The sequence below is a fragment of the Strix aluco genome, chromosome 1 (assembly GCF_031877795.1).
Source record: "Strix aluco isolate bStrAlu1 chromosome 1, bStrAlu1.hap1, whole genome shotgun sequence".
Taxonomy (NCBI): Eukaryota; Metazoa; Chordata; class Aves; order Strigiformes; family Strigidae; genus Strix; species Strix aluco.
In genome coordinates, this window is record NC_133931.1 from 152,827,859 (window position 1) to 152,844,319 (window position 16,461).

Genomic DNA, 16,461 nt, shown 5'->3' on the forward strand with positions numbered 1-16,461 from the left:
GTGCTACATACTGTAAATAATGTCTGGAGAATCGGCAAAAAGTGCAGAAACCATACCTATTTCTGGCACACACTGAAGACAGCTCTCCTTATAAAATGATCTCCCCACCCCAAAAGCAGATCTTACTTTCAGAGCTGCAATAGTTCCCAGTGATGACTTCTGAGGCTGGTAAACGTCCATCACCACCTTGATTTGGGTCCTCCAGACCTTATTAAAGGTGCGATAGCTCAGGGCAGAGCTCGGACTACACCACGGACGTCTCGGGTCTTTCTGAGCTGTTTGAACACAGCAGCTGATGTGGCCAGAGCACAACAATTTAGAGCAGGGCACATCCCAGCTTTCTTTTGCAATCAGAGCTCTTCTTCCCCCAGTATAAGCCAATTCCTCCTGTTCAGGTTGGTAATGTGGGGTCAAAGCTGCCACGGCCACATGAAGCAGAGTGCTGGTCCAGCCTGAGCTCATTCCTCCTGCTCAAATTTACTGGTGGGTTAACTCTGTACCGTGAAGCTTTACATCAGATACTGTTTATCTGCACCCTTCTTACTTCATGCCAGCTGAAATTCACAACTCTGAAGCTGGTGTTTAGTTTAGGGCTTTTTTTTTCCCTCTTAAGACCTGTCTTTTTCAAATGTCTCCAAATTAGACAATCGCTAGGGGCACTGATGGTTGTTTTCCTTTTAAGTCGGAGGCACTGTTTGCTTTTTCAGTTCCTCAGTTGTTTTATCTCTTATTATGTTGAATCATTTTGAAAGCTGTATCTTCCATTTAAAAGTCGTATCCCATTATCTAGGAGGGAATTTGAAAAGGTCGGTGTTAAAAGAAAACACAAGCTAAAACAACCCCAACACTCAAGCCTTCAACACTAACTAACCCATGTGATATTGAAGGTTAATTAGACTTTAAGAAAATGCACAGGCAATACATGTGGCACACTACTGATAAAATGACATTGCTTATAATAAATTAAATTATAGTAGAACCTCACTGAGGCAGTAATCATGGGCAAACCAGTGGGGAAAAAAAAAATGTTTAGTCAGTCTGGGATCTCTTTAAGTTAATAAACAAAATAATACAGTGTATTCTGGTGTATGGCCTTCAAAAATTACAGTTCAGTTTTACTTAGTCTTAATGCATTTGCACATATGTTACAAAAATAACTGTTGTAGGTATATGACAGCACTGGAAATATCTGGGTGGTCTTTAAAGAATGTGAATTAGCAGTATGTTATTTAATAAACTTTTTTACAGGGAGCACAAGATATCTCAATGGTTTCTCCTTGCTCTGCCATGTCTGGTAGTGTTTAGGTCCTGGAACATAGTTTGTATTGGGGAGAAGCACATATAGGCATTCAAAAAAATGAAATAAAGTTAATCATGTTACTCAGCTTTCATTTCTCTCTCAAAGTCATAAAATTGCATGCTGGTGAACACTTGCTGGAGTGTGAAATATAAAGTATATGTTGTTACTGAATCTCATTATTAGCAGAAAAAGATTTGAGTGTGTGCCCTGTATATTATATGGGCATGTAATATGCTATGGTAATAAATAAATCAATCTGATCTGAGAACCCAGTTCTTGTTTTTCAGATAGCTTGTTGACAGCCTCTGGTAAATGCAATTGCTCAGATTTCTTCATGCTGTAACCCTTGGAAATGTTACAAATGCTTTTACAAAGTAAGCCTGAAGACACAGCACCACACAGAATCCATATTGCTAACACATGAATGGCCTTTAATGTCTGTAGAGCCTTCAATCAGCTCCATTATGTTCCTCTCAAAGAAAGACATGAAATGCATTTGACACTATCATAGTTTCATTAACTAAAACCTGACTGGCGTTAGTCATATGTGACAGAGCAGGCAACGTTTAGCTTTAGAGGAAAAGGCAGATCTCACCTGCTTGACTTTGCTTCTTCTGAGAATTCAGAAACTCAGGCAAATAAAAATGCCATTTTTGAGAGAGGTGAAAGGAGAAGAACTCAAAAAAAAAATAGTTACTTTACAAACTTTGGTTTGATAGCACTTGGATATGTCAAGAAGACATATTCTTCTTGAGAATATGCTGGGGGGCAAAAGTCATAGATACTCCCAGCTATATAATCACAACATGAACACGGTTCTGCAAAATGCTTAATAGGAAGGAGCAGGCAACATGGAGTCATCATAATTTTAATTCAAGCTCTTAAAGACAAGGCATTAAAATGTCTCAAACCAGATAATGTTGGCTCCCATTTCAGTTGATCATTAAACTTATTCCATCTGTTAGGGGTTGCAGGCCTGCCTGACTCCCTCTGAATAGCATCTGATGAATGAAAGCATCACAGACGCAGATCTGTCCATACCATGATTAAAACATACACAGAGATATCTGTTTGGGCTGTTACGCAAAATAAAAATGTATTTTCTTCCTTTGCATTCCTTCGAAATACATCCCTCTTTTAACCCAAACCATTAAAAGGGTGTCCTTGTCACTACAAAGCTGAAGAAAACACTGGAAGTTGGAGCACGTCTTTTAACGGTTTCCAGGCAGCCTGTATCAGTCCGGAGCAAAGGAGGGTCTGGTGAGCTGTCTTCCATCTTCTCAACTATTCTTATCTCTAGTTCTGTTTCTAAGGTCAGTAAAAACATACAGCAGTGATTATGCAGGAACTAGCTCTGAGGGATTATGCTATTTGTCAAAGTAGTAACAGTGAATTCAATACGTGTAAATCTCTTCTCCCTGTGCAGTAGAGCTGTGCTCTGGAATACCAGTGGGATATTGATAGGAGTTATTTCCTAGGCAGCTTACCTTTGGGGGGAGTTTGTGATTGATATAATAAGAAACCCAAATTTTTTAAGAACCCACAAGTTGCAAGGGACAGTCCCACGGGCCCTTTCTGCTAACAAAACCAGCTGAATTACTTTGCATTTTTATCAGTGACCTGGAAGAAAACATAAAATCCTTGCTGATAAAGTAGCAAATGACACAAAGACTGGGGATGAACAAAGAAGAGAGGTCACTGATGTAGGGCGAGCTATTAGTAAGCAAACAGCGTGTTTTCTGATACACCACGATCTAAAGGTATAAAGAAGCAATGACTGTATGAGGTCATTATAGAACCAGGGACTTTGTCCTGGAAAGCAATGACAGCCTGGTCATGGCGAATAGCCAGGTGAGTACCAATCCCTGAGGAGATGCAGTGGCCAAAAGATGAAGTCTCTAAGACAAGGATGGGAGAACCTTGGAATACAGAGGCTGCATTTAGTATTTTGGCACTGGTTCATCCAGTGAAGGCCTAAGCCCATCTGTGAATCCTAACAACCTTGCAGCCACATTTTGTGAAACCAACCTGTCTATTTGGTGTGACTCCACTTCTGGGGAACTGCCAGGGAGAAGAAATCTTCTCTTCGGTGGGGATCTAACTTGCATCTGTGTGGGTGAGCTCTGTGCCATGGTGTCCCAGAGGCTGCTATGTGGATGTGTAAAACCAGTCAACAAGCCCAACAGCTTTAGCCCACTACATCACTGTGTATGTATCTCAGGCACAGCCTAGATGCAGCCGCCACTTTGTCCCATCCTGGTATCTGTGGTCTAGAAGGGTGTTAAGCTGTAAAGCAGAGTAGGTGTGGAAAATTTGTCTTGTATGGTATCACAGAGAAAATGAAGGACTGAATTTGATCAGTCTGTAAGAGCAGAGCTTCATACTGGGCTGTGTGGTACAGAAGACGGAGGTGTAATACCACCCAGAAATGGCAAGGTGAAACTGGACAAGTTCAGACTAGACTTTAGGAGTGCTGATGTTTGGCTACTAGAAGAACCTCCCACAGCTTTTGCTGGGTTCCCTGGCCTTCGCAATTTTTAAATTGAGATTAGGTTCCTTCTAGAAGAGGATCAGATGAGTTAAGCACAGCAGTACCTCTGGCCTCCTAGTCCATATCTCCATGAAGTCCACTCTGAGCTTTCCTCTCTCTTCCCCCATTCCAGAAAATTTAATTAATTGGGAACACTCCAACAGGTGCATCCGAGATGCTTTTGTTGACTTTCCTTCCAAACTGGATGTTTCAGAGGACAGTCATAGGCTATGCTAGGTGAGATGCCAAAGTAATTCACCTCCCATGTGATACTATATTGCAGGGCATGATAAGGACTTAATGGAGAAATCAAGCCAGCTCTCTTCCATCATACAGACCATGAATAAATCTGTCACTTCCCATTTGAACAAAGATTTGTCTGATTTGTCTCTTGCAAATCTTATTTGAAGGAGAGCCAGAGAGCAAAGATGCAACTATCTGAGGGCCCCTCTAGAATGGGAAATGTCATTTGGGGATGGGGATCCAACAGAGGCTCACCTAATAAAACCATCTGGGGATGGCAGTGTATGTAGGAATTTGGTTGTCAGTATATGAGGCTATAAATAGGCTTTTGGAAAGCCTGACAGCTCACAGTTATTGCTTGCTATTTTAAAATGTTAATGTGGATTTCAAGCTCATGAAAGACATGAGATTGCTGGTGAAGACCTGTCTAGCCACATATAGGATCAGCAAGAAATTCAGGTTCTTCCATCTCACTCAGCCTTGCCATGGAAGAAAGACCAGCTCCTGGTAAGTTTTGGTCTTTATGAACAACTTAGGCCCCAGGGCCCTTTGATGGCCTATGCCAACTCTGATGCCTGCTTTGTGATATAGATATACGTTACCTGGAAAACAGACTGGTATTGGCCACTTATTTCTTTTTACTTATTTTCCTCCTTATTGTTTAGAGGGAAAAAAAACCAAAACAAACAACCCACAAACAAGCTGTAGCACCACAAGAAAATGAACAGAGATTGTCCAGTGCTCACAGGGACATTTACGGGATCTCCCACCATGCCTCTAGTTATTGTTTCTTACTAGAACAGCTCAAAATGGATACTTCAGCAAAACATGGCTCTTCAGCAGTGCCCCTATGCATCAGATGATGAGATCATCACTTTAGGGCTGACAGTTTCTAAAGAATTTGACTTGTGACTTCTTGACTCCTGGTAGGTTCACCCACCATTTGGTACTCCCTCCCAGCAGCACGCACCTAAAGTCCAAGTGGTTACAGCCTGGCTATTTGCAGATTCAGCTTCTTACTGTGAAATTTGTTCACATTAATTCCAGATAGGAGGCAAAATTTAGTTGTTTGGGGAAATATTTTTTATTTTAACTTTTACTTTGGCTTTTATCATTAGAAACATAAGTTGGTTTCTGGGCTGGATGAGTCAGATGGAGCTGATAATCATTAGCACTGCATTAAAACAATAAAATAAAATACTTATTGTAAACATCTGATTTTTAAAAAAACAAAACACTAATCGGTTAGAAGCTGACAGAAATTATTAGCAATAAGCTCTTTCGCATAGAAATAGGCTTATTACCATGCATTTGCAGCAGCTGGCATGAGCCTGGCATGGTGCCAGCAAACTGTGTCCTGCAAACACCATCTTTCCACCTGATCCTAGGAAAAACACCAGCAAGACAGGGTTGTATTCTCTTCTCAGGCCTGGCATAATATACGCCCATTGACCCCTGTAGGAATTCTGTGCACGTGCATGTAAAGAGTGTGGTCCAAAAAGGAAAAGTAAAAGTCAGTTTTGCCTTTTCAAGCTGGCAGACCTGTGAGCAAGGACTGTGGGCTATTTTTAAAAAAGGGGGGTAGAAGGGTAGGGGGATGTGTTTTGCTACATCATTGAAAGCTAGTAGAGGCCACCCAGGAAGGAAAGAATAAATTAATCACAAATCACAGCCACATGAAGATCTTAGGTCAAATTGGATTTGTTAGAGGGTGTGGTGGTTTTTTTGTTTCTTGGGTTTTTTTAAATCAGCAGAAAATTACCCTCTGCATGATGCATGGCACAGTCTTCATCTCCTGAGTCTGCCCACACTCGGATCGTGAAGCACATTTGTGGTTTACTGAGATCTAGTGTTGTTTGCTTGCTTTTTTTGGCCAAGGACTTTTCCATATGATTACACTCTAAAAGCGTGCCATAGATTACACGGTCCATAGCCAGGTTACAAGGAGAGAACACAGGTCTGCATTTAGGAAATCATCTCTAATCCCAATAGGAACAGCTTCAAACATTCAGCCTTCAAACTTTTTCATTATTGACTGGGTTAAATGTAGGGACAGATCCTGCAAATGTCAGGGATGTTCACTTTACTGAGAGACAAAAATGCTCATAAGTAAAATTAAAACTGAAGCAAAAGAACCCAAAACACTTTGCAGGATTGGGCTTCATGTATGGAAAGCACCATGTTAACAACTTTGTGTTGTAACGTGAATCCAGTTATTTTTTGCATTTATTCTAAAAGGCCAAATTATGTGAGATTTTGTCAACTCTTTAGTTTAATGGGGGTGAAAAATACTGACTATAAAGGAGGTGAATGAAATGATCTGTGAGGCTTTATGGGTAACACAAAAATCACTATTGAAACAATGATCCCCTTACACTTGAAAACATCGACCTTTGCTGAAGAAATTCAGGAGTCTTGAACACGGTGCTCACTGCTTAGTCCAATTTCAAGTCAATCGAAGGAAGCAAAATACAAAGGGAAAGGTCATATTGACTTAGTATAACAATCTTAATGAATCTTGGCCCTCTGTTTTGCATTTCCAGTGGAAACATGAACTCAGTGGCTCATTCCCTTCCTCTCCATGCTGCTTCCAAACACACAGGTAGAGGAAATAAGCTTTTGCTCAGCTCGATCTCCAAGCAGCACTGTGTCTCTGTTTAAACAGGGCCTGAAAAACAGCCTTTGTATTTTTAGAAACTAAAAGGAGATGTTGTTGACAAGAAAAGCCATTTATATTTGAATATGAAACATTTCCAGCACTCTAAGTGTGAGGGGAAAGGTAAGCAATTCAGGAGTCACAATCAACAAAAAAGAGACCTTGAAGGATTTCTGGACAAGGACTATTGCTTTGCCTCCCAAAAGCATTTGTTCTCTGCAAAATCAGAGTACTTCTTGACACTGCTGTAGCTTATAGGTGTACCAGTCATGGATCAGCACCCAGCTGTGTAAGGTACCATACAAATGCAGGACAGAAAGACAAATCTAAGACAAGAACTCACAGATGAATGCAGACGGACAGCTGGGGGAATACAAGGAAATAGGGTGACATTATAATATTTGAATCCCTATTTCAGATAAGCAGTGAAAGGCACAATGATAAAATTTCTTTGTATTTTTTTAAAGCTGCTGCTCCTTCTGTCAGCCCCAACCCTGCCATCCCCCAAGCCACAATGAAATAAATCAGCCTGTTAATAACGACTGAGCAGCACTGGCAGCCAAGGACGGAAGTCTAGTGAAAGACAAATGGTTAAAGTTTACTAAGTAGTTACAAACCACCAAAAACAGGTCTTAAAATGGGAAGTGTCAGGCAAGCCCTTAATAACAGGTAATACTACCAGCCCCACCTATAATTATGGTACTCGTCTCCCCACCCTCTGAATGTCACTCGTTTCCATCAATTGCAGGCTTTTCAGAGCACTGACAGTGCCTTGGCAATGTCTGCATGCTGCCTTACAAAAACGGGGTGATGTTTTTTATCTGAGCTTCTGAGGAGCAGCTGCAATATACGTATTAAATAATAACAGCACAAATAATAATAATAATAAAACAGGAGGTTCAGCTCTGCCCACATCCAGCTACACTGATGCTATCATATCCCCAGTAGTTTGAGGCAACCTTGAAAGACTGTGTAGACGTATTGAAAGGAATACATTTACTGTACATCACATAGTCCCCATTAGAAGATTTTTATGATCACATTACTATGTGCTTTGTTTTCAAACAGAGACTTTGCTGGCTTTTCCACCCATAAGCAAGAAAAAATACTTGCCACACTCATTATCAGTCTCTTGGTTCAGATTTTCTCTCTGATGTACAGCTGCTTCATTTTGGTTCTGAGTTCCAACAAGACGTATTATTGTCACCTTTTCTGTAGCAATTTCCTTACACTCCTGAAACTAGATGACAGTCAAAGATATTACTATGAGCCTAAGACTGGTATGTACTTAGAAATGTTTTAGATGTGTAGAGATGGTTGCATATTTTTGTTTAGTCATTATTTTACACATTTACTACAATTTGGGTTAGAGGATTTTTTACAACTATATCAGTGCTTACTAACCAGCCTCACAAGCTCTTTTTCAAACTCTTTGCTCTGACTGTTTAGGGGGGCTCAATGACTGTACAAATCATATGGAAAGTTTTATACTTGCTGATTTGATATGGGGCTTTTTTAAAACATCCGATTTAATATGCAAGAAAGAATAAAAAATAATAAATGTATGGGATGAATTTTCAAATAAATAAAGGCTTGTGAAACAAATTAGGGAAGATTTTGAGAGACTTAGTGCCTCAGTGAACAAGCTCCCGTGTACTTGTAATAATAGTCACTTGTAATAATAATCACAGTAAACCATGAGTGCTGCTTTGATTTATGAAAATATGCAAGAATATCCTTTTAACTATCTGATCAGCTCTATACCAAACCCTCACATTATCAAAAGGTCAGAATCCAAAAGGGTTAAGTATTGACTGACAAGAGGATGAAAGGAAAAGCAACAGAATGTAGGTGTATAAAGGTCTTGAGGGACATTCCTAAAAGTCAGTATCAGTTTTTACACTTCTTGCACAGGACCAGATATGAATTTTGAATAATGAATAGATTTGGATCATCTGTACTTTTCAAAAATGTGAAACTCATATTTAACTGTGTCCATGGCAAAAGCTTTTCCTCTTTTATCTCGCTCAAGCTTTCATTAATTTGAAAATCTATGCCAAATATTATTTTTATTTTCTCACCCATTTTCACCTGTTTAGAAAAGCACCCCCTCTCCCATCTTTGACCCTGCAATTTGTACAGTCACTCACTGAACAATGCAGCCTAAGAGTTTACAAAACAACGTAAATGGGTGAAACTTGCTAGTTACCCAGATGTGACAATATGTTAGAAACAAATAGATTTGAAAGCAAATAAAACCCCGGGTGCTGGCTATTTCCAGTACAACCGAAAAATGCTTTACATCCTGTATGCAGCGGGTAAAAGCAGCGGGTTAGTGAGTTACATGGACAGGGCATGTGCCCCTGCCCCTCAGTCCAGCTACAGCACAGTCATCGGTGGGTCTATTGCCCTGTTACAGGACTCTCCATGGTGGCAGTGGCAGGATGGGAGACTCGCAGGGTGAGGGGGCGACTAGAAAAGGCCCTTGGCAAGAGAGAGTTTGCTGGCAACCTGATCCTCCCTCCGGTTGCGGAGATCTTCAAAGGAGATGGTGCTGGCAGCTGACATCCCCCCTTCTCCTGTTGGCTTTTTCCCATTCACACTGCAGATCCCTCCCCCAACAGACCTCCTGATCAGCTCCTTCTTCCTTCCACAGCACAAGCTCAGCCATATTTGAGTCCCTTCGTACTGTGTACCACATCAGGAGGGCTCACTATGTTGTTTATGTGAGAGAGTGGCTTCATTGTGCAGTGGCATTAACCACCTTCAAAAAAAATAATAATTTGAGAAGTTGCATGACTTCTAAATAGGAGCAGGAACCTGATGGTTAAGAAAGGCAATGGCAAACACAGAAACACTGTGAGGGCAAAGGAAGAAGCTTATGAGAAGGAAATAGCTGCCAACCCAGCCCTCTCACCTAGGGCTTCCCCAGAAACCATAGTAGCTTCGTCCCTGCCCCATAGTGTTTCACATGCAGCAGGCCCCTGCACAGGGATAAAGTCAATCTGTTGGCAAAGTTGGCAAAGCCCTTTCCCCACTTCTGCTTTTAGAGGCTTCTGTGCCCAGAGTTAAGTCCTTCACCCAAAGACACTTTGCAAGTCCTCCCTCTGTGCTGGAGGTAATCTGGTGCAAGGAGAGAGAGACTTGTCCAGTCCTCCAGAGGGGCAAAAGAAGAGCTCAGAAATTGTGAACCCATGCCCCAGCCTAAAAACCTCCAGTCATACAACACCCGTGCCCTGAGACATGGCAGAGCTCTCTCCGGACTGGCGAGTGGGCTGGCTGGGCATGGGCTGCAGGGACCCCCCTGGGTACACGTAGCAGTGCATCCACATGCTGCCTCCCCTCCAGCCCCGTGGACGTTGCCTGACAAATTATACCCAGTGACGCTGCTGTAAATGGCAATATCTCTTGGAATGGTTTCAGTCAAACCACACTTCTCTGGCAGCACACACACGAGGAGAAAGGTGGGTGGAAGGAAAAAGGCAGAGCTAGTGCAGTAGCAAATATTGACACAAAACAATAACAAAACATTATTGTAAAACCCACACAAATGAACGGGTGAGTCTGTGGATGAGCACAGCCCAGGAAAGTGCTTCAGACTCATGCATTCACGTTCACATTTCCAGTGCTAAAGAATACACTTGCAGACACAGAACCTGTGTAAGCACAGGTTGTAGTAACTGAGATGAGGCGAGTAAAATAAAGTCATTTATAATTATGCAGGATAGATATTACCAGATATAATAAAGTGCTAACACAATCACTCAGCTTGGTGTTTTTATTGGTTTTTGGTTTATTTTTTTTTTAATGTGGGTAGTCCTGCTGGTCTTCCTTAACTCTCAACAAATGCTTTCTGGATTGGGTGCTTAACACCTGACAGGATTAGGCCTACATTCATCATACACAATAAAGCTTAATCCTGAGTCACATTAGCCCATGAAAAAAATTAGTCTCTGCTCTTTCATACACACAGCAATAAAAATTTGCCAGTCACACTACCTGCATTGTACAGGTTGTTTTACACCTAACTATCTGCTTTTCTCCAGAGCTGGCTATCAGATCTCCTCTTCTTTTTTCTTCTTTGGTGAGGGAAGAGCATTTTATAATGAAAAAAATTAACAGCTTGTTGTATCTACTTGCCCCCCCCCATTAAATTAATCATGAGGTGTAATACCTCCAAAACTATTTGCATATGTTTTCTTAATGAAGCCACCCATGACTCCCACCATGTAATCCTTTGTTGGGTAAAGTCACTCTTCTCCGACACATGCATTTCTCCTGTATAGGCCTAGGTCAACCATGGTTTCTCTCCCAGTTTTCCTGCAGAATGCCAAGCAAGTAGTTTTGCTTGGCATTCAACAAATTTCCAAAAGCACCTTGTATCAGGAACAAGGGATGGTATGGAGTACTCTACTAGCTGTCTAAATAACCTGAAAACCTGCCCTTCAGTTCTGCTTTGGCTCTCCAGTTTTGACTTGTCTTTTCCTACCTTGTGTGATGTGGTCCTGCTAACCTGAGCCAGGCAAGTTCTTGGGTACTTCAATAGCAGGAACCAGTTAGATGGAAGAACAAGTTATGAAATGTTGATCCAATTCCCCTACTGAAATCACCTGCCAGCAAAACATGGACATCCTTTGAGAACATGAATAGCACCCTGCCTCTTAAGAGAATGATACTGAGGGTCTGAGGGGCAGAGCCTGAAGTGCCACTCATCTGTAGAATCAGCTTTACTTCAGGAGAAAGGAGACATTGGGCTGTGGAAATACCTGCACAGAAGTTTGCGAAAGCGCATTTTCACACTGTGCTTCATATGCAGAAATGCTATACTATTTACTCACTTGGATGATGACTGGGAGACACATTACCATGAACTATTATGGAGATGAATGCCTCAATTTTTGGAATTCAAGTCCCGGTTGTTACTCTGAGAAAATAGCTATGGACATAGATGGAAGCCGAGGCCAACTGACAACTTAAAAATCAGATCTTTGGAGCAGACATGAGGAAGCCACAGAAAACAAAACAAGAGTTTGACACAAAAGCAGCATTAAAAACAAAACCATTTTCACTAGCACGGTGTATACATCTTTGCTTAATTGATTATACGTTTTCTTCTTCGGGTAAAAGGGATTTGAGACATGCAAATTCTAGTTTAGGGACGAGTTGTGCAACCTCACACTTGCTCATGAGTAATCCAATTGACCCTCCCCTGGCCAACTCATGTCAGCAAGAGCTCATCACCACCAACGAGGGTTGCGCAATTGGTGGGGTTTCAGTGCACCTCTCTACCCGCACCACCCTCCCAGGCAGCACCGCCTCGACCCTGCTTCAGCCTAAGTGTTTTGTCGAGCTTCTCTGATAGCTACAAAGCTACACCAAAACACAGAGGAAATGTGTCCTGTGCGAGGAATTAGTTTGATTAGTTCTCTTAGGATACACATGCTACTTTTTTTTTTTAAAGATCACAGAAAGAACATTTCAAGGTTACTGCATGAGAATAATCAATCTTTTAAAGCACACAAGTTCTCTAATTACATTTGCAAAGGAAAAAAAAAAAAAAAAGCTGTGTATGCTGTGGCAATGAAAAAGCTAGTAAAGTCAGCACAACTGAGCCCTTAATTTTGCCTTTTCACCAGGTTTCAGACAATTAGGTTTGTGAGCAGTAAAAAAAAAGGGGGGGGGGGAAAGCGCAAAATAAAAAAGCACATGGTTAATTTTTACATTATGGTGCCCAAATGAAAAGAGATCACTTGGCTTCATTTAACTTCCCATCTTCGCAGTCTGAAGAATGCTGCAACACGCTGCTGGTGCATGCCTGTAAGGTAACTAGTAACTGGCTTCCATAAACGCTGTATTTACCAGAAAAAAACAGTAAAAATCCCTGCTTAGTTCACTGCACGATATACAAGCCAAATTGCAAAGAGATTTTTTTTCTCTGCAATAAAGTAAATGGAAGCGCCAACATATACAAATATGCATCTGTTACTAATGAGATGTTTACAGCCCCTGCCTTGCCAATTGCAGGTATGTAATACTTCAGTGCGTCGTTACCTATAGAGCTCTGGTTAGGAGACAATAGGTGCAAATTAATGTATAAACAGACATTATCTCTTCAAGCCTGGACATGACTTGAAGCCTCTTTAAGTATTTTTAAATGCCACAGCTTTCTACTAAGGTTTTAAAATCCTTTCTTCCACTCTTTGCTGTTGGTGGAAATGTTCAGGGGACAGGACAAGATATTTATAATAACAGGACATTTCACTCTGCACTTTGTTTTAGCGTGTGGGGGGAATAATAATTGTATTCAGACTTGAAATGGCTTGGGTTACGCAGTTCAGAGCACAAGCACCTGCAGCAAATTAATTTGTTGTAGCACATTTATTATCTCATAGCTTCTATTTAGGCTGCAGCTGTTGCTATTATGTTAATAATGTTTTTTATCACCACTGTATACAACAGGTTATGGTAATACAGAAATTTTGGGGCGTGGGGCATTGGTTTGGGGTTTTTTAAATTTTATTTCTCAGAAAGAAAAAGATGGAGAGAATATAACACATAAGCATTGATGAGGCATTTAGCCTTCTGTTTATTAGCTGATTTGAAAGAGAATGGGCAAGAGAAATTAGAAAAGAATAACAATAGACAAAGATGGCGCGTGCAGAATTTGTGAAAGCAAAAAAGAAGAAGAAGAGGTGGAAAAAAAGAAAGAAAAAAAGAAAGAAAGAAAGAAAGAAAGACCGAACACCGCAGTGCTGGGGTGGTGAGTGTTCGGGTGGGGGCGGGGAAAATGCTGCAGTTTTCGTGAAATAATAAGGTGGAAAAAAAGGCATACAAAGAGTAGGTTTTTCATTGTCTGTAAAATATAAACACAGATGAATTCTGTCTTTGGTTTGTTCATGCTTTTCACTCTGCACAGCAGGGATGTTCTTAAGAAGTTGCCCTCTGCGAAATTTCACTAAATGGAAACCGTGGACCCTGCATGATGCGATTATAATCACACCAGCCATTCTTTTTACATAATTTTTTGTTTAAAATCCAGTAATGCTTCTTGTTTTTAAAACATATATCTATATCTGTACACACATCTAAAACGGTGCTGGTTTACGTCCCCCCAGCAAAGTGCAAGCTGAAGCTATAACTGGCTGTATCCCATCCGCAAATCTCCATGGACTCAAAAACAATATGAAAATTTTTAGCTGACAAGAACATGTCTGCTGCCTGCAGTCACTGCAATAGCTCACCATGTTGCCTACTAACCAAAAGATCAAAAATTATCGATTTCATGGCGCTGCGTGCTTGGGATAGAAAAGCTACTTTAAAATTTGCATTATTTAAGAAATGAATTAAGAGAAAAGACTCATGTTTTAGAGCACTTTGGAACGCAAAAATGGCTTTATGTTCTAATCTTATCAATGATTTACTATAATTCTATTATTTTTAGCAGCTGGGGTCTGGAAATGATTTTTTTTTGCCGATGAATTTAGGATTTTGCCGCAGTATACATCTGCAGTCCCAGAATCCTCTGGTAAGATAATCCCTCCTGCGATGGGGAAACGCCTTTAACCTTTTCGTGAATGAAAAATATGCAACCATTTTGAAATAAAAAGGGGGAAAGAATGATGATTTCTAAGAGCTGGAATGAAATTTACTGTGAATTGAAAGAACAATGGAAGGAAAACATACTGTAATCGCATTGTGGCGTTGGAGTTTCTAGCTGTTGTCTCCATCGCTCCTACCCTTTCTTCAATGGTGTCCGTAAATATGCCTGGAGTATGGTGTTACCCATATTTCATGCGGGTGAGAAATTGAGAACCAAGACGTTAAGAAATACAGTGTTTCTTTGCCATAACTGCAGAAATGCTACAACTACTACCTCCATGCAGCAGGCTTTAAGCAAAATTTCGATTACCGGTCATTGAAATTCATTTGACCGGTGGATTCTTAAGATGACTGGACGGCATTCAGGGAGCCAAGCCTCTAGATAGCAAGAGGTGTTTACAGCTGCTCGGGGGTTTTAGCTGGAAAGGGAAGAGGAAATTTTTCTGCGGCGTAAGGAAAATCCAAAGCCCTAGTCCATGCACAGCCTGTTTGGAGATTTGTTCAAATTAAACTCCTACCCTGATACTCTCTTATTTTCAGACTGCACAGCAATTAAGAAAGAGTGGTCTGAACAGAAAAATCAGGTCTTAATAGTTTACTATCTTATGTTTTAAGATTACATGTTAGAATCAATTACTCGGAATAAGGAAATCTGGCCTAAAGCTATTGAAAGAAAAAGGCAAAATTTATGTATCAGCTACCTTTTTAAGGACAGATTTCTAGACAAGTACAGCTATATATTTAGAGTATTGACAATTAAAGGGTTACAACTCTGATAAATCAGTGGTTTCATGTGGACGGAGTTTGATTAGGCAAGAAGAAGGTAGGTGTCACACCTCTGCGACTGTTACTGTTTTTGCCTGTGTTTCTGGCTGTTTTTTCTGCCAGGGTGCCTGAACACAACCATTGCAATTGTTTTAAATAAGGAGTATGAGATCCATAATCATTGAGAGACAGGCACACAGAGACATTTTAAAGGAAAACTTAAGTGCTGCGGTATACTTGATAATGACAAGGATCAATATTGTGGATTTCTGTTTACATGATTATGCAATAAATTTTGAGTATAAAGCCATCTTGATATTTGCTTGGTTAGTAGTAATTAAACTATATGTATTGCAAGATGCAATGCTTCATGTTTATTCTGTTTCCACTGCTTAATGTACCAGTAATCAGATATTCTGATGAGTAATGCCTCAGCTGCTAAATCAGCTTGAGACTTTTTCTGAAACATACCTGATAAATAAACTGTTGTAGGCATTCACATGTATTGAATTAAAGATGGAAATATTAAGGCATATTGCATATGACCAAACCAGAAACACCAAGGGAAAGAATAACTTTAAAAAAAAAAAAAAAAAATCAAATTGGTGGCCAATGACAATTCTATTTCCGATGCTTGAAGCAACATTTATAGACTACGTCCAATTTATGTCATTCCAATCAGTTAACAAGATGTTTTGATCAGTATCTTCTATACTAGTTTATTAATAATTTATAGACTCTCTCTTTCATTCAAAAGGACCCAGAGTTACATACTTGCATAACTTTTTTGCATAATTTTTGAGAAGAGTGAAATCTCACCAGTATTTTGAGTTCGGCTAATTCTCTTTCTTTTTTTCCATAAAGAACAAATTTTCTTCACTGAAACTGAGCCTGAATGGCACAGCTGTTTGCTTTAACATAGCAAAGATTCTGATGTGCATTAATAAACTGTAGGTCTCAAGTATGAGGCAGAAGTTACACTGATTAATCCTCTATCTCAAAGAGTGCTTAAATATTGCAAGCATCTCCTCTCTTTCCCCCTTCACTCCTGTATGAAAGTGAAAATATGTGACTTTTTTCATACATTACAATTTCACTTTGCTGGAAGAAGATTTATTTTATTTTTTCCTTTTTTTTTTTTTTAAAGAGGATCAGAATTATGGGGTTTTTTTGCTGACAAGTGAATATATATTTAGTCAGTGTCTGAAAAAATATCTGTGGTTGATTCTTGAATATGTTCCTAGAGTATGCACGGTTAGAAGCCAATTATGCATACGTTTTTAAGATCCATAGGGGAAATCAAAGATTCAGGCCCGAAGCCCTACATGTTTCCATAACTGATAATTTTGCTTTGTCCTTATATTAATG